At 44.9% G+C, this 18,293-nt stretch overlaps 1 protein-coding gene and 1 long non-coding RNA gene across 2 annotated transcripts in view; one reads left to right on the top strand and one right to left on the bottom strand.

Moving 5' to 3' along the window:
• Nucleotides 1-18,293, bottom strand: part of LOC111261651 (uncharacterized) — a 94,745-nt gene that overhangs the window by 47,806 nt on the left and 28,646 nt on the right. The window lies entirely within an intron of this gene.
• On the top strand, nucleotides 13,602-15,623 carry LOC147753301 (uncharacterized). The gene is made up of 2 exons (XR_015311624.1): nucleotides 13,602-13,947; nucleotides 15,148-15,623. It is a non-coding gene; the product is annotated as an uncharacterized LOC147753301 (long non-coding RNA).

Here is an 18,293-nt window from a genome sequence, read left to right as displayed (position 1 = left end):
GGCTTATCCTAGAGGGTTGGCGATGAGACCTGATTCTCTAGCCTTCACTGGCTACTGGGGTTGATGCTTGTGCCTTGCTGGGAGTAAAAACTGTCAAGGAATTTATTTCATCGATCGTCGCCCTTGCCGTTTGGTTGCGCCTTCACCTATTGCTACCCCATTGAGGAGAGTAACGCTTTTACTTGCCTGCTGTTCCTCTACTGAATAGAAGTTGCCCCTTTCTTCACTTGTGCTCGGAAGCCGAGCCCCGTTACCATCTAGCGCCGCTTCGGCGGCTTGCCAACGTCCCGTAATATCGTCTCCGCAAAATCCGACGGTAGACTGGCCTTGCGTTTCTTCGATCGCATAACTACAGCTTTGACGGTTAAAACTGCTCCTGCTGTGGTTTTACTACGACAAGCAATAAAATGAAAAATGATAATCGAAATGCAGACCTAAGTGACATCATTAGAAAATCGAAAAAGCCCGTACTATTTCTGTGTTGAGGTTCCGTTATGATATTTTTAAACGCAAACTGAAAAAGAACGTGGATGTGTGTGTATGCGTTTTTGTTTCACATGAGATCAATTGTGCAAAAACGTATTTAAACACGCGGTTGACCCTAATCATCTGTTTGTATGAAAATAACGAAAAAGTACTGCTCGTATAATACGTTAGTGCAGATTGCGTAGGTCTTTTCTCGGCCAGTAAAAGTAGTCGAAGAGTCCTTGACGTAAGGGAGTGGCCAAACAAAGGACTAAACCATGTATCATTGTTTTGCGTGATACACTTAAACGTCGCGTTTAGATATGCGCGCATTTCATAGGATTCAGCTAACGTTGGATCACGCTACAGTGCCGCGATCGAATCAACCGAGATCAACAACTGACAGTAAGCCATATGTCAATAAATTTAATAAGACGACAGAATAAACAAATGATTGATCTGCAATGTTCCAATTAGCGTCGTAATTTGTGCAATGAGTTAATGCAATGCAGTGCAATGAAAAAATAACGACAAGTTCACGGTTATTTCTGTTTGTGATTCAACAGAGCTCATACCTCAGACGCATTTCGTTGTTCTACTGGAGACCGCTATCCGTCATCAATTCATTGCATCAATATAATCCACTACCATCAGGCCACTAAATTTACAATATTACCCCATTGAAAAATCATCACGCGACATCTTCCGGCCAAACTAGGCTCTATCAAGCCGATAGAAGGCTTATTGTCGTCATAAATTTTGATTAAGCCTCAGCGCTTTTATTCATTTTGCTATTCTGGGGTGCTATACATTACAGGTTGACGTCGACTCAAGACTAATAAACGAGTCTCATAGCTAATTTGGCTGTTGTACTATGATATAAATTACGTTAAACAGGCTTTGATTCGTACACACTACCAGAGGACATAGTAACTATAGAATTTCTGTTAATCAGTGAGGTAATACAAGATAAATCCGCACTACGGATATTGACTGTCATCAGATCGCAGAGATTCAGATCCCTGAATTTTCATCTGATCAACGGTAAACTTTCGAGTTCAGGAGGAGCAATTGCAGGCGGAAATTTTGTAGGAAGGTGCAGCAGGCTAGCAATGAAACAACCGTCTAACGTGATTTTTTTCCATTGAAAAGGCAGCGAGGATCGAGTGATGGATAGAGACGCATTATCTAAAAGCTCAGGTATGTGACAAAGCATTAAAAGGCGGCTTTTAAGCAGCAAATATTAGCAAAAGTATTATTTGAGACGATGAAGAGCCGGTCGACATTAATCAAATTAATGCAGAGATTCGTGTAACTGCTCTTTCTCTTCTAATAACGTGAGGTAATATTTCTTTTGCGGCATGAAAATGCTTTTCGCCATTGATGAGCGTGTGCATTCAATCATCGATATCTGATGACTTGGTGAAGTCGAGCTGAATCTTTGCTACTAAATACCACGTAATGAAAGCATTACTGGGACCATTGCTTCTGTTCGCTAGAGACCGCTCGTTGCTTTTTTCGTAGTAGCACTCCTACTCGTTGCTCGTTTGAACAAACGATAGATCGTCATTGCGAACCGAACAATGCTCATTGATTAGACCACAACAATAACGAGTTGTACTACGGCTATTACTGCTGCCGCCCCAATGCTTCTAGTGCTCTAACTGAAATTGTGGTCGCCGTGACTGGTAGTCGAAGGCGATAGTCCAGGGCTTTTGTTGCCCCTGCGGCTGGTTGTCTTCGCTACGAGCATTGTGGTGTTGTAGTGTCTTCGTTGCCAAAGTTATTGCACAAGGGGCCACGACTCTGGTGCTATTCAGCCCCAGCTATTTAGTGTCCTGGCTTTGCTTGGGGTTGGACCATAGGGGGTGCTATGGGTATGTTATTGAAACGTTGCCAACAACCTCTTAACACTGTACAAACGTGCCTGAATGCCTCGTCATGAGGGCTATCCAACCAAGGACTGGTTTCGGCGGACAAGGGACGATCATAGCTAGGAATCGTTGGGCTTATAAAAACGGTTTCGTCTGTCCTGGTATCGCCTACCGAGACGTGACGTGGCAAGCTAGCCATGAGTTTGCATCTGCGAGACCTTCTAAACGTTGTGAATGCTTTGACGTGTGTTTGTGTTTCTCGCTGTATTGCCGGTTGTTTGGGCCTACTGTCTTCTGCTTTTTGCTTATGTGCGCGAGTGCATAATGTCCTTCGGCGCCTATTGAAAACCCGTTTGTGTCTGGATCATCAGATTAGAATAAGCCTCAAACGCAACATCCCGTCCGAAAGTCGGTTTTGTTCGGATAGGAGTTAGTTCCCAGTAAACGGGAGGTCGGAACAAAGCTAACTAGAGGCTAGACGGGAGGCTAGAGCGGCACGCAGTGTCTTCCACACATCACTGCCTTACGCTAGTCTTTGAAAGTAGTCTTCACGTTAGTTTTACACAAACCTTTATCCTAATCTGCTTAGTTAGCTGAGTTTTGCAACAAAAAGGGGGAAACAAGGAAGGAATTGGTGTTTCTGATATCAGGGTCTGTCAGCTCAAAGCCCCGTTTGCAAAAGATGATGGGTCCCGATCAACACGTCCGTTCCCGCGGACTCGTGCCGGATGAGACTGTTGACTGAGAGAAGTCCTAGAGACAATGGTTGTTGAAGATAAACTACGTAAGAAAAGCCACTCGCCATTGCCCGTCAGTGTATAGTCGTTACTAGTGCATCTCGAAACGACTTACCCGGAAGGTTGTTAAATCTTGTTCTGTCCTGTCACAAAATAAGATTGAAACAGAAATTCGTAAAGAGATTTAGGGCAGCGATGTCAAGAATGCCAATTTGTATTCCACCGAATACTGAGGAACATATAGAGCTGTACGAAGCTTGAATCAGAGAAGCGTCTTGCTCACAACTAATAGAAAGTTATTTTGACTTAATAGTAGAGGCTTATTTGCCGCTGTTTTTACACCACACGTGGTCTAATGTTGATTTTTGACGTTGTACTGTTCGCAGCAAAGTTACGATTTGTCGAATTATGCCCGCACTGTTTCATTGACGTCCAATTTAGCTTGATTTATCTCAGTGACGTTCTTCTAGGACGCTTTTATGGTATTCTCTGGCGTTCAGCCTCTGTCAGTATAACTATTGGGATGTAACCATTCTGTTTGCAGATATTATACATAATATATTATTGCGTAATATTCATCGTCGTACAGATAGGTCGCCGTTGTAACAGGTTTAGTAGTAAGTCAGGACTATGTTAGTCGTTGTTGTTGTTCTTGGGGTCTTAGGGTTCCTACTATTGACACGGCTATACTTGAACCCATGAGGCTAGGAAGTGGACGGAACTATATCACGGATAAGGTAGCGTTTACCGACACACCGGGTTCTTTGGCCTTTCGGACAGCAGAGCATCGATGTCCATTACGACTTAAGAAGCGGGCACAACAGGACGGCACAGCGTTCACATTGCCCTCGCTGGCCTTACCTATTTCGCGACTCTAAATGACAGTCAGCCGGCCCTATGCAATATGATAACCGCATTCTCCCCCGCGGTCCGTTGAATTTCGTGCATAACAAACGGCATTTTATACAAGGGCGTAACTACAATTACATAGGGTCGCCTCAGTGTTGTCCAAAATGGTGTACGCCGTCGTGACTCATAAAGGCACCGTGTATGTCCGGCGATCGTACGAATGAACGGACACGGGAAAACAGGTGGGCGAACTTTTAATTAGTGCATACGAACTTCTACTACTTTTACTATGGTTTCCGTTGTCGCTCGCCGAGCTACCCTCGGGTTTCCTTTTCCACGCAGTGCGCACTAATTATGCTTGTTAATCGTGTTTGTGCGTATTGTAAGTGCTTGATAAATCTGTTGGTATCTTTACAGGTAGCGCAGTTATTATATAAACGTAAGACGAAAATGTGTAAAGCCTTAGAAAGAGTTATGTAACCGAGAGGGTAGAAATGATTTAGACAGATGGCAAACACGTGTTTGCGTGCCTCTGTATGTACGTCATATTGTACGATAAGATAATGGTTTAGTTCAGCGAGCATTGTGCAAGCGATTCTTGTTCGTTGCAAAAATAGCATAGTGTTAAACTATTCATTAATGATGTTAAATTTTTGCTATTCTGCATTTGGAGAAAGAGCACGGAGCCACACCCAAATAGGATTATTTCGAACAACACAGCTATAAACTTGTGATTTGGATGGATCGAGTAGGTAGCTAAACCCACAGGATTATGCTTTGCTTTACTTCGCATGAAGGTCGTGGCCAGAAGTGCATTTTTCTATGGCTCGTTATAACGGACACGTCATTTTGCTGTTTACAGATGCCTAAAAGTGAATTTTGCGCTAGCTCGATCTTCACGCAACCACGTTTCATTCAGGTCTGCGTCAGTCAGAAAAGATCTATTGATGCAACTGAGTGGCGAGTGAAATTGTGAAATGTCTTTCGTAGAAAGTGGTCAGATGATTAACACAGCCTATATCTATTAGGATTTCGTCTTCAAAATAGCTATGAAGATAGAAGACTTTTTTCATACGGACATCAATTGTTTACTTCCACTCGATTAACTCTATGTAGGAAGATGCGTTAGACTGGACAAAATTGAATGGCGAATAAATTGAATAGAAGAGCGGAGAAAGTGCGGCTCTCTCTACGAAGCTGGCCGTACTGCCACTGTTCGAGACGATAGCCAGAGTTATCTGGGGCTACCGTTGATTACAAATTGTTCTTGCAGTTTTCCGGTATAGCTGACTGTTCGCGGTTGGCTGTCCATAGTGTGACCGCTCAGTGCCACCGTCTTGGATTATACGCACACCAAAGCTACACGTGAAACTTTACTTGCCGCCCGTTTTTTTTTTTGAAAAATTTCATTTTTAGCATTCATTAGATCAGGGGGGCGGTTGACGTTTTCGTGGAATGCTCACACACGAAATAATAGGTTTTAAATATCAATGACACATATGCATGCACGCATGCAAATACACACACCTTAATGAATAAAAACAACCAAACGACACTGACGTAACTGAATTATTCCGGAGAAAGAGCGAGGACTGAGGAACGATCAACACGTTCATGACATGTGTCTCGCTGTGATGTTATGAGTGGATCGGTTACCGAATGATGTTTTTTGATACCTTCACTACTTCATCTTTCTACACTACGTACGCACGGAGAAATATACACTGTATTTGCATATATTATGTGTGTGTGTCTGCTATATCATAGCTTTCCCCGACAGTCCTGCGTGGTTGACAACATAAGCTGCTTCACTGTGATGAAGTAGCATCTAGGAACAGTAACCTTTCGACGATACTCTCACTAGTCAGACTCGGCCGACAAGCGGCACACGCAATGGTCCTTGGGGGATACCCAGACGGCACCGATATCGCATGTAGCTGCTGTTTAGCTCCCTGGCCTCCTGCTACTGGCACTGTTGCTGTGGGCCACCATTTGACCCAACTCGGTTCGACGCAAGTCCGCGCCTGACTCAGCCCTTATTAGGTGAACACGAAAAAGCCTTCGTTGCAGCCCCGATAACGCAGATTCTTATAGCAGCGACGACAAACGAAGAAGGACGAAAAGATCAGCTAGGAAAGCGACACGAAGCAACCGTAGCAGCAGCAGCAGCAGCAGAAGATAAGGGAAAGCTGCTACTGCGTCAGGCAATGAACGAACGAACAAACGACGAAGAAGACGCCGATGATGACGACGAAGCGAAAAAAGAAAAAGGAATTGGCTCAGCGACAAGAAATGTTGTCCATGTTGACGGCAATGCTAGAAGCAACGTCGGTCTCGGCAACGTAACCGAGAAAGTGGCGCACGAATAGGACTCTTCGAAGAAGACTAAGCGGCGGGCCAATAAAGGTTCCGGTTGGAATCCACGCCTGGCCCGCCGGCGAACGAATGGAGTCCGTAACCTTTGGGCAACAGACAGGATCGGCTCAGCACGCCTGAATGTGCACCACCTGCCAAAGCCGTCGGCAGCAGCAGCTAGCTCACCGGTCAAGCCAAGCCACGACTACAGCGCCAAGTCTTACGATGTCGATCGGCTTTCTACGCCCCTGTTGGCTTCGCCCCCTAGCCTGTACACAGACCCGCATAGCCACCACCTCCGACAACCACGGACGGCCGCAACACAGTCGATGCCGAAGCAACAGCGGCCGCCTCCCGTTGCCGCCGGAAAGGCGCCAGGGACAGGCAGTAAAGCAGGCAACCGACGCTGCTCGGTGGTACCCGTACCCGCTGCTTGCTCTCCTTAAGTAGCAGCAGAGGCTTGTACTCCTGGTGCTACAGCTCGTATCGCTTGTGCTGAGTCGGCTGCTGTTGATCATAGGGGCCGACGTAACACTGAGACGAAACGGGTGACAGCCACGACTACCGTCAACAGCGCCAGTACCGCAGTGTGTGGGCTGTGGTGGCTCGGCGGCGGCCACGCCCGGGTTTCTCGCAGTTTTCGAGGCATGGGAAACAGGCAAAGGGAAGTGGGCTGTCAAGGGCACCAACCCCGAAGTAAGGCCAAGAGAAGGATGTCGGCGCCAATGGCGGTGGTGTAAAGCGCAGGCAGGCAGGCGTAGCTTCGAGAATGTGACTGCTGATGCACTGAATTCATAAGGGAAGAGGAAGCGGGTTGAAAGGAGCAAAAAAGCGATGCGTACGCTTACAAATGCCGGACAGCGCATTGCATGAGAGATCGCTGGAGGCGTGGCGTTGTTAGCCAGTGACAGAATGTTGGCGACGTGTTTTGGGCATTCTAAAGGCAAGGAACTGTTGGCTGAAGGTTTCAACGAGCAGAAAAGATAACGCAAAAAGCGAAGAAAGTAAAGAACTCTCGGCATAGGCAAGCTACACAGAGGGATTGCTTATTGAACGGTGACGCGTCGGCCCTGTGGCTGATCCATTTCGACTTGCGTCGATCTCGCACCTCCTTCACTCTTTCAACCCCACGAATATCGGCGGCTACTACAATCACCTCTAGCACCACCATTCCAGGTCAAACTGCCTTTATCGTATTGCCTCTACCACTTGGTCAGAGGCTGCCGGTCCAGCGTTTAACCCGCACATGAGATCTGTGTCTGTAGGGTTATTGCGCCAATACTGAACATGATCCTCATCACCCCTTCAGTCGTCCCTGTTGACACAGCTAACATAAGCAGCACCGACTGCAACCCAATTCGGAACCTGCTGCATTTCTAAGATATGGCTTTTCGACATCGATATCCAGAGCATATTTAAATTTCTTAAAATATTCTTGTGGACAGGTTAGAACGGGCGACCGTGTGCAAGAGTGTTAGGGTTAACCAACTATTAGGGTAACTAACTCGAATACGTTGATTCACATCTTCAGAACTTGGTGGTCTGTTGGGTATGGTTCTACTGAGTGACTCTTCCGATGTTTTTAGGATCTGTCTTAACCCGATTCGGTGTCCTGGTTGAGATGCCCGTCGTGTATAACTGCCTGGCAAAGATATTCCGTGCGATGGAAACATGCTTGCGGTGGTTGTACCACCCGCCGGCAAGATGGAGCAGCAGGCCCCAGCTTATGTCTAAGACGACGAGGTCGTCGCTATTCTAGTCAGCGCCACATACTCCTACCAGCCTTCCTTGCCGAAACTGTCCTCAGCTTTTCAGCCGCCACTGCGAGGCACTGTTCGTTGCAAAGATCGTTTCACCCGTTCCCTCCAAAACACGCTGCATTGTGATTCGCTACGGCTCTATAATCGTAGCAGCAAGCAGCATCAGCGATGTTGGCGCGACATCAACAACGAGAGCAACAACAAGCGTCGAAGCGCTAATGGACATAATGGTTTCTGCTGTTCATAAAAAGGGCGGCCACCTCTACCTTCGCCGTCGTCCGTCCAAGTCAGACTCACTATAGCTCTAGTCCGATACAACGAGTGTCCTTTAAGTTGTTTACTTGTCCTCTTTGCACGCCACCCGCTGCCGCCAAAATCAGACGCCTCAACATATACCCAAACCGCTCGCTATGGCCCCGTTCTTCTATTTCTTGCGGAACATTAAAAAGACAGGCATGTGGTATAGCCTCGTAGGCATGCGAGATTCAGACAAGCGGGCTGTTTGGAGTCCATGTGTATATATAACAAAGCTTAACCCAGGGCAGGCGGAGCTAATTTAAGCACGCGTGGCGCCGAGTTTTAACTAGATGCCGCATATATTTAGCTAGAATGAAATAGGTGTGTATATGGGGAGAACGTTCCAACACTAGCAATTAAAGCCGATCGGGTTAAAGTGACCATGGTCTGAGGACATCTCTGTTAAACGCAGCCACCTGAAACAAAAGTGAATTTTCGGAAAAATGAAAAACAATGAAATCAGTTGAAGTCCGGCGAAGAAAGGCGAGTTGTGTGGAGTGAGTCGGCTATGGGCACGGTAAACGACGGAAGAGTTAACCGCCAGGCTGCATAGGATGAGAATGAGAACCATATCGTTTGTGCTAGCGACCGTCCTTCCATTACAGAGCTGTTAAGGCTGTAACTGAGTTCGCCACGGAGGTCATTGCACCTTTCATGAAGACTAAAACGGCTATCAGTCCTTTCGAAAGGCTTAAGCTGTCGTCACTTTTCCAATTTCTGCGTCGTTAGGTAAAGTTATTCTGGTTCACTTGGAAAAACGAGACAGGCCTATATAGGGCAATATCGAATGCGTGCGTCAATACCAAGAAAATAATCTGAGTTAGCCATTAGATATGTTAGTACCATTACGATGCGAATTCGTCGAGGCGAAATTCAAGCCTGTCGACAACAACTCATCAACAATATACACCCGATCTGGGTTCTTAGATTTCTATTCGAATGTACTCAGTTGTATGAGTGGGAAGCTACCGAAAGCAGCTGCCAGCTGGCGGCAATCCTATACCTTCATCGTTTTCCGTAGTGCCTTATTGTTCACTCACCCTCAACAGCTAGTCACCCACGGGCATTGCTAGCAGGCAATCGGTAAGACCTTCTGTCTTACCATTCCTTCCCTTCGGCACCATATGCGACTCCGTAGGTAACTACGGTAACATCGTATAGTCCACGACTGTAGAAATTGGGTCGGTAGAGACTACAGCTGGCTGCAGCTGATAGCAGAATCAGCAGCGACAGCGGTGTCACTAGAAGGGTCCGGAGAGGCTAAGGTGAAATTGTTTGACAAACCCCTGGGGCATTGACATGGAATTAGCAGAAATAGGCGGTAGTATGTGCTATAGCCAGCGCCGTTTCGAGGCAGTTGGAGAAACGGCAAATGCACAATGTAGTGATAACTTACAATGTAGTGAACATTGTTTAATTAAATTTATTTAATAATAAAAATAGTTTAACTAAAATAAAAATTGTTTAATAAGCATTGTATAATGCAGTTAGTACTGGAATGAACCGTGTGAGGTGGAGAAGGACAAATGGCCGTAGCATCTGAGTAAACTCACGACGTCCACTTGGCTAAGGCCGGAACCGAGTGCTTCCTCGGCCAGCTAGAGAAACCGCAGCCACCGATAACGCACTATGAGCAAATCAGGTAGTTTGTGCGTATTAAAGCCACTGGCTGAATATACTTTGATTGACTAACTTGCTTGCGAACAAACCCATTGAAGACGAACGCGTTGGCAGAGACTAATATTTATAGGACGTTTCGACCTCTGTGGAAGCTCCAATTGGCCTCTCTCCCACCGCTCTATGTAAGTCGACCAAGATAGCCTCTACCTTTATAAACTGTACTAACTAGCTCACCAAAAACACCACTAGTCAAAGTAGTAAAAGCACATGTAGTAGTGGTGGTAGCTGTAACAAGAAGTAGACAGGACGAGAGACTGATTAAGCTCCTGGGACATCGACTTGCTAGAAAGCAAATATCCCAAAGGAGTACCATAGCGCTAGTGTGACAGATGTAAGCGGTGAAGGTGGAAAACGTGAAGTTTTCGTCACCAATTCGGCTGGCCCCTGACTGGCAGATGCTTGCCGAGGTTGATGCTTTTGTTGGTGGGTGGTTACAGGATACTGGTACGCTGTGTATATACTTTACCATGTGATGAGAACATATTTCTACAATAAAGCTAAAGAGCTGTCTGTATATGTCCAGTTAAAAAGCGGCCAATTGTGGCCAGGAGTAATGAGTTACTGGCCTATTTCTAGTGGTGCCACCATAGTTTCTACGGTTGTCTATTGTATGTATATAAGTACATAGAAAAGAAAAAAACATTTCGGAAGCGCTTAATTCAGTGTACAGGGACAGCTCAAACTTGTCTACTTGGCTCAACTTACAATTTATTAGTTAGATTTAGAATTAGTAATAATAAATCACATGATTGCACCTTATTGATAGTAGTGTTTTTGCAGTTAATCATTTGTAGTATAAATATGTAATCAAAAGTGACAAGTGAACCATAGAATTGCGATCTTCCGTTTGATAAGTTTCGTCATAAACTTTATGGTCCATAATTTCTTGCTGCTCAACAGACCAATGAGAGACCCCACAATTTGTTACCGAACGTGACTAAACCGTGCTATTAATAATAATAATAAGCAAAGGTGATCAAATGAGGCGGCATGTAACGGCAGGCCAGAGAATAGCACGATCATTAGCAACAATATTCTAATCCGCAGTGGAAAATAGATCCAAGTGGACTTGGGAAGAAAGAACTATGCCATTAAGCGCCCCGACACGTTGGTTCTTTCCTGCTGCCTGGCTTCGCAGCTTCGTCATTTTCCTCGTGCCCATTCTGCAACCCCAAAACAGTTCTCCCTGTTACGCCGGGAAACGCTATCGAACAGCGAATACTCGGACCAGCCCTTGGCAAATGTACGACGCTGGCGAAACCAACGGCGACAGCGGCAGCTTCGAAATGGGCCGACTGTAGCGGCATTGGACAGAGTTCTACGAGCAGCAAAAACGCAGAGTACGAGTGACCGCGGATGGAGCCGGAAAAGGCAGAACGAGAGGGTTGAGGGAACAACCCCGAAGGGGAGCAGGCTTCGTCTCCTTACGAACTGCTGTTATCGCTGCTGCCGCCGTCACTTGGGGAAAGATAAGGACCTCGCGCAGCTGCCATGGCATGTCGAAACTGCTATCACTTCGGAGTCGACAGCGGCCTGAACCCTTTGAGCTGGGGGAACGCTAGAAGCAACCCTAAAGGGTTAACATCCGCTGACAGCTGACACGAGGAGGAAGAAGCGAAAATCAAGGCTAGAGTGGGACCGGGAATAGTGCCGCTAGTAAATGGCTTTTTGTATGTTCGCGTTACAAATTTTAATGACTTTTCTTTCTGCGGCAGCCAACGTACCGGCCCGCTGCTAGCCGGCGTCCGCCTGCTGACCAGAGGTTATGTGGACAGTAGTGGCTGTGCAATGAAGCAAGAGAAGACCGGGCCACTGAGGAAAAACATGCGGACAGAACGGACAGACTTGGTGGACAAACCGAGGCAAAGAACGGCTTAGGGAAGAAGACAGTCGAAGGACTCTTAGAGGGCTAGCGGTAGATGGTCAGACTTTACCGTACTTAGCCAGCAGCCGCTGTACCAATGTCCCGAAAGAATGAAACGTAGATGAGCGCTTAAGCCGTGAGCTTTATGATAACTCCGTCTACCTAGACCTCACTTCTGCTAATGCGAACTGCGGACCTCCATAGGTTATCTAATATTGTTTGCTCTCATTGGAGTTTTAGCAGGCATCATTTAATCAGCTCAGCAGGTTCCATACGGCCGATTTCCGAAGAAGAAAAAGAAAAGATATATTCGCACTTACCAAAGATGATAGTAGCTATGCCTAAGGTGATAATGACTGACCGGATTAGAATTTCCTGTGCGTCGCTTATCGCTTATGGAATATAATTCCTAGATGGGCATATTTGCCTAGATCAAACTTGTCAGGATGGCCGAAAGGTTTCATGTCCTGCACGATATAACGTACGGACGTAATAATAGTAGCCATAGTATTTTATTGCAATATCGTTGTAACTGACACTACCCCTAGCTTTTGTCTAGCTGGCATTATCTCAAGGGAGCATCTACACGCTTATCGCAGTCTCTTCCGTAGATACACGCTATGTCAAAATGACAACATCGACAGGTGTTTATAACTTGTGCGCTGTTTCAAATATGTCCAAGGTAACGTATTGAAAAATGAAGACTTTCGGCCTTACACCGCCGAGAAGTATGCGACCACTAATTTCGTAGATGTACCTCTAAAGGACAAATGTGGCCTACTCTAGCGTGTACGAGAAATTGTAAAATAATGATATTGATTGATAATAATAATATTGAACCTATTAATACTTTTCCTGGGTCCTTTTGCTGTAGTCATCCGCGGAATAGCAAATTAAAATAACAATAGATTAATAATATCTGAGTGCTTTGCGTGACGTATCTCACTAGCATCGATGAACTTCGTGTTCAGACTTGGTAGTAATAAAATGAAATTGTTTTGTAATAACCATAAAAACTAATGGTTCAAAAACATAATGGCGTATAAAAACCAAAGACATCTTATTCAAGTTATCGCATAGAAATAATTACAAACATAATCCTAAAATAGTTCAACAGTACAACAAATTGCTACGATGTTCTTTTCATTTTCGACTGTACTTCGGCAACAACAATGAAACAGTCTGACGTACAGCAATCAGATACGATTTAATATGCCATCATCAATCAAAGTTGTTGACAAATAGGGCTAGTTGAAACGAATCTACATCCTCCATATTCGCACTTTGACTTAGCATCTCGCTTTTCACGGCCCATTTATGCGCCCTTCGGAACCACTTCAGTGCGGAGTTAGCCCCATCTGGCCATCATGTTTGCCCACTTCCTATTTAAGACAAATGTGCTCTTCAAATACTGAAGATAAACGACTGCCGGGATTTTCTCTCACATGATACGTATGACATAAACGGTGCCCACGGTGATTATCCAGTTCAATCCGGCGCACGGTAACGGCGGACGTTGTCTGCAACCATCCGGGAAGTTGCTAACGCGAATCGTTATATTACTTCAAAACCTAATAAGATACTTCAAGGGGTGAAACGGCTACCCCATAAAGATTAGCGTCTTTACGAGCGTCTTATAGACGTTTACTCTGCAAGCAGCATAAGGTCAAAAACACCCCCAGTTCGTTCACTGTTTGTTTTTATTTTGTTGCTGATATATGACGTTTCTCAGTGAATCAGGGGGATGGTGCGCGGCCTTATTTTGCTGGCGGAAACGGCCAATTGCAACGGCAGGTCGCAAACATTTCGTGACAAATACACATTAAGCATTGAAACAGACGAAGCAACTAGTACTTAACGTGAGAGAACTACTAGGCTGATGGCTCATAGAGGGCTTTGTTAAATGCCGCCGCTTCACACGTGAAGCTGGAGAGGTGTTAACGTGGCTCAATTAGCGAGTTCGACGAACGTTTTCTCTTTTCATTTGTCCACGGAACAAATTCGCGATGTCGTGGTCACAACGTGCCTACCGTACTTGTCAAACTGCTGAGTCTTTCCCCGGTGCGGTAAGCGTTACTTTAGGAGCGGCATGTTTGAACGGATGAATTGTATGTTGATAGACATATATTGTGTAAGGGGCTAACTATTTGATTACAGATTATGTCTACAGCTTCGCAGTCGTGAGCAAACACAGCCTAAATCAGTAAAATCGAACAATATATAAATAACAGTGATATTCAATGGTGAACTACAAGGGCATTGGTTTTATTTTTATTAGACCCAAGGTCTCTTGAAACCTTCGATTACTTTGATCAATAGGGTCTGCCACTAACATGTGACACGTTTTACAAGTCACTAGGTCAAAGAATAACCAAAGCTGTCCATCGTCGATTTCCATCGAGTGCATTTTTTTCCCATGAGGTAGAAATGAAAGTGATATATAATTAGCTTCATTTAGCAGTCCATGTCTTGCTATGGTGTACTGATCATATACAATGACTGCGTGACGATCTTCGCACGAAATGCCTTCTTCGCAAAGTTATCTTGCCTAATTCGTTCTTATCTAGCAATAATATTCTACGACTACATATTATCCTATTCAAATCACTAACGCAAAGGTGTTTTGAACGGGCTCAAAATGCATACAACTTATCAATTGTGTATTCCAAATTAACCTAGGTTAGCTACTGTCCATGTCCGCGTACGTCAGTAGTAGTGTTTCCAAAGGTGTCTAAAGTCAAATCTCTATTAAGGATATGTGAAGTGTGCCTGCTTTATTGTTCGCACGAGGTGACTTCAATAGCAAGTAATTTAAGGCCGAAGTGCCATGTGGTGTTTAATTTTTTACTTGTACAGAGAGATCAAGTTGGTTTCGAAGATCTCCTTTTTATTGTGTTGAAACTATTTTTATACGAATATGTAGGAGGCGTGTCTATGCGAACATGACACAGTTAAGCTAATGGCTGCTATGTGAGGCGTACGCGGTGTAAGGTACATTATCCTGTTTTAATAGGCATCATATGCATAGGAAATCCTGTTTACTCTATGAAGACGCATGTTGGGCAGTATCTACCTTTTAAACATGAGCAATACTACAGCTCACACAGGTTCTGCCCGTAGGGGGTAGCTGGAGGTCGTAAGCGAATTACGAGAAAATATCAGTTTATGATCGCAATACGATCGTTTGGAAAGGCGCCAGAATTTGTTGTTTTTATTTTTCCATTTCAAGTGTCTTACGTTCAGCTTCACTTTCTTTCAAGCGGCAGATGGTTCTCACGACGTTTTGCAGTCTCTTCTAATGCGCTTCATCGGGTTAGTCAAGCTGCTTCTTGGTCCTGCTCTGTTTATGACAATGCAGAGTGAGAAACAAAGACTATGTGTGTTTTATTTACAGAGCTTCAGGGGCCCAAAAGGACTATGAAGTCGTTTCTTTTGCAGTCTCTCCACTGGTCGTATTGCAGCTGTACACAAACCATCACAACTCCCACAGAGAAGTTGGAAGAATCGAAAAGTACGACGGGGTGCTATGAGCCAGGGGCATGGAATTGGCGATCTCGGCAAAGCTATAGGACGAAGGACACTGAACACAGCCGGAACTGCTAGCAGAGGTGAAAGGAAATGCTTGGAGTTGCAAGTGGTTTCACTGATGTGGCATTTTTTGCGCAATGACATAATCGTATGTCGTACTATTACGATGTGATGCTGTACAACCATACGATGAAAGGCAAGCGTTTGCCATCAACTATAGACTCGTTACTACTCTTGAAGAGGCAACATATCGATAACGCTGCGTTTATATATACGTGTCTAACGTGTAAGCCTATGTTATTCTGGACAATTGTGGAAAACCTATTCCAAGTTAGACTTGACGGTGCAGTGGTGAGGGCGTTATGGGCTGAGAAAAACAGGGCTAAACGTTAATTCCATATATTTTTGCCTGAGTCAGGAAATGTTTCGAAGTAGTAAATATGTCAAAAATAGACTAAGTACATGCTATGCTAGGATGAGATCTATTATAAAACATATGCACGCATAACAAACGAAAGAAGTGACGTGTTACGTAAACATCTGATGCGTCTTTGACGGCTGGTTGTCTATGTCCAAAGTATTTGTTAGAAAATCGGAAGTATTTCCATTTTTCAAACGATGTTCATGTAAGAGTAAAACATTCTATTGTAAAATGTAGATAAGGAAAACGTATTCATACACAGTACACGTAAACAAAGCACATCACGTCTGCTCTGAGGATTCCAATACGACGGACCTTCCGGACAAATCAATGAGGTTACCTCTCAAATACATAGAAAACATGCTTAGGATCAAACACATAAAACTATACATATATAGTTGCTGTTTTCTTTGCAACTATTAAAGATTATTGTAGCACCTAAACATTTTCCAGACCACCGAAGTCATTCAGGACGCTGTCGTATTCATCATTATTCAAGACCTAACGTTAGTTTTGACGGATAAATCATAAGAGTCAGAGCAAACTTCTTTTTGACGGTTCAATCAATGCGGATGCGTGAAAGATATCGAGCGCACAAGTCATCAACTCTTTTCATTTTTCCCTTTTTTTTTTTGCACCTTCAGCTAGCCTACCCAGCAAGCATTATCCGGCAAATTTGCACAGCTTCAATCTGAAAGCTACGTATATCAACAACCACGGATGGATAATCTTGAAAGAGGGCCTGGCTCGTTCGCTACGTTTACTTGCCCCCGTGCCACCGAAACAGCTGTCGGGTCATGGACCCTCTTCTCGACGCATTCTTTGTTGATCTTTGCATTACGACAGCAAGTTTCCATTCTTTCGCTTACCAACTACTAGTCCTTGCAATCTATCTGTATAGTCTGTGGCGCTGTGGAAGTCTAGAATTATTCTACGTAGAACTGTTTAGAAGTAGAAGAAAAAAAAACAGAAAGTAGAAGCCTTTCTGTCTGTGGCTAATGTTTTCGCGTTGCCCTCCACTGGCTCAGTATGACAGCTGTAAAGGTGCGGAACAAGGGCAAATTCTAGCCCTAGTTCAGCCGTAGAACCATGAGGTGGAGCACGAACGTTTGGCGGAGAGTCTTGAATTTTCGGGGTTTTTTGTAAAATCCAAAGTGGTGGTTTTATAGGCATAGAGCTTATCTATGCTGGTAGGGCATCGCCAATACTGCTGCTCAAACTTGTTCGGGCTTCAGTCACTAGTCAGTCACAGCAGAGGTAACGTCAGCAGCCAGCAGAACTTTTGCAATCGTTTCCCCGTATTTGGTGCACTCTTGGTTTGTGTGCTTGGCCTTTTCTAGTAAATGTTAAACACCATCTTGAGACATACACACGTGCAAACCAATGCGTACAGACACACCCATAGAAAGTCCGGGTTCAGCTACACTCCGGGACGTTGCCATTCTGGTTCCGCTGCCGAAAAAGAGACTTTGCATGGGTGAGCTATACAAGGAAAAGCTTAGGAAGGTGCGGAATAAGGAAAAAGGTAAGAGGACAACTAGTTTTTTTATACTACCAATGCATCGAGCGATATTTGGAGTGGTAAACGAACGCAAGGAACTAGGGAGCAGCTAAAGCAACGAAAGAGAATAGGATTGAGAGAAAAGAAAAAATAGGAACGAATAGAAAAGCTATGGTACTCTTACCATTCCTGCCATCGTCATGGTCGCCTTGTGAGTGAAACTGGTCCATCGCTCTGCGTGGCCGCAAGTGAAGGCACGCGAACCCGTTTTCTTCCTCTGTTTTAAAATCTCCTTTCTTTTTCGTCTTTCTCACTGCCGTTCATTTCTACTACCAGCCCGCCGGTGCCTCTGCTGGCGCTATTACAAGCAAAACATCGCAGCCAGCAGTAGTGTTACTTCTACTACTGGCACAATCTACGCTTTTTTCTTGTCCGTTCCCGTTTTTGTTCTTTTTTTTCTATTTCTCTCTGTTCGTGCTATCCCGATTTCGATGGCAACCGGACTCCGAGCAGCTGGCAGCGGCTTTTGGCAAAAGTTTGACCGCCTTAAGTTGACTCGGCGTGAAGCCTGAGTTGCAGGATCGCTAGCAGTGCGAGTGGCACCCGTGGTTTTCTTAGGAAGTAGGGTATCACAGACGACGTAGTAGCAAGATAGACGTGTATCGAAAGAAGAACAGACAGCACTTTCTGCATGCGTTTGCGTATTCATACGAGGCGTAGGAATCGCCTCCTATAGTAAGAAGGTATATTGGGGAGTCGGCATGGCATGGTGTGGTGGGGTGCATAGCGACATACCTGTACATAGAAACGTGCCTGTACATAGAAACGTGTCAAACCGCTGCTGCTGGATGCCCTTGAAGTGAGCAAGGAGAAGCCGATAAAGACTTGAGTCGGTATTTGTGCCTCCATCATCTAACGTACTGCTGCTATTAATGCTACAAGGATGACTTCGGAAACTACGG

This window comes from Varroa jacobsoni, unplaced genomic scaffold, assembly GCF_002532875.2.
Source record: "Varroa jacobsoni isolate VJ856 unplaced genomic scaffold, vjacob_1.0 scaffold_578, whole genome shotgun sequence".
NCBI classification, from domain to species: Eukaryota; Metazoa; Arthropoda; class Arachnida; order Mesostigmata; family Varroidae; genus Varroa; species Varroa jacobsoni.
This window is presented reverse-complemented; position numbering and strand designations above follow the sequence as displayed.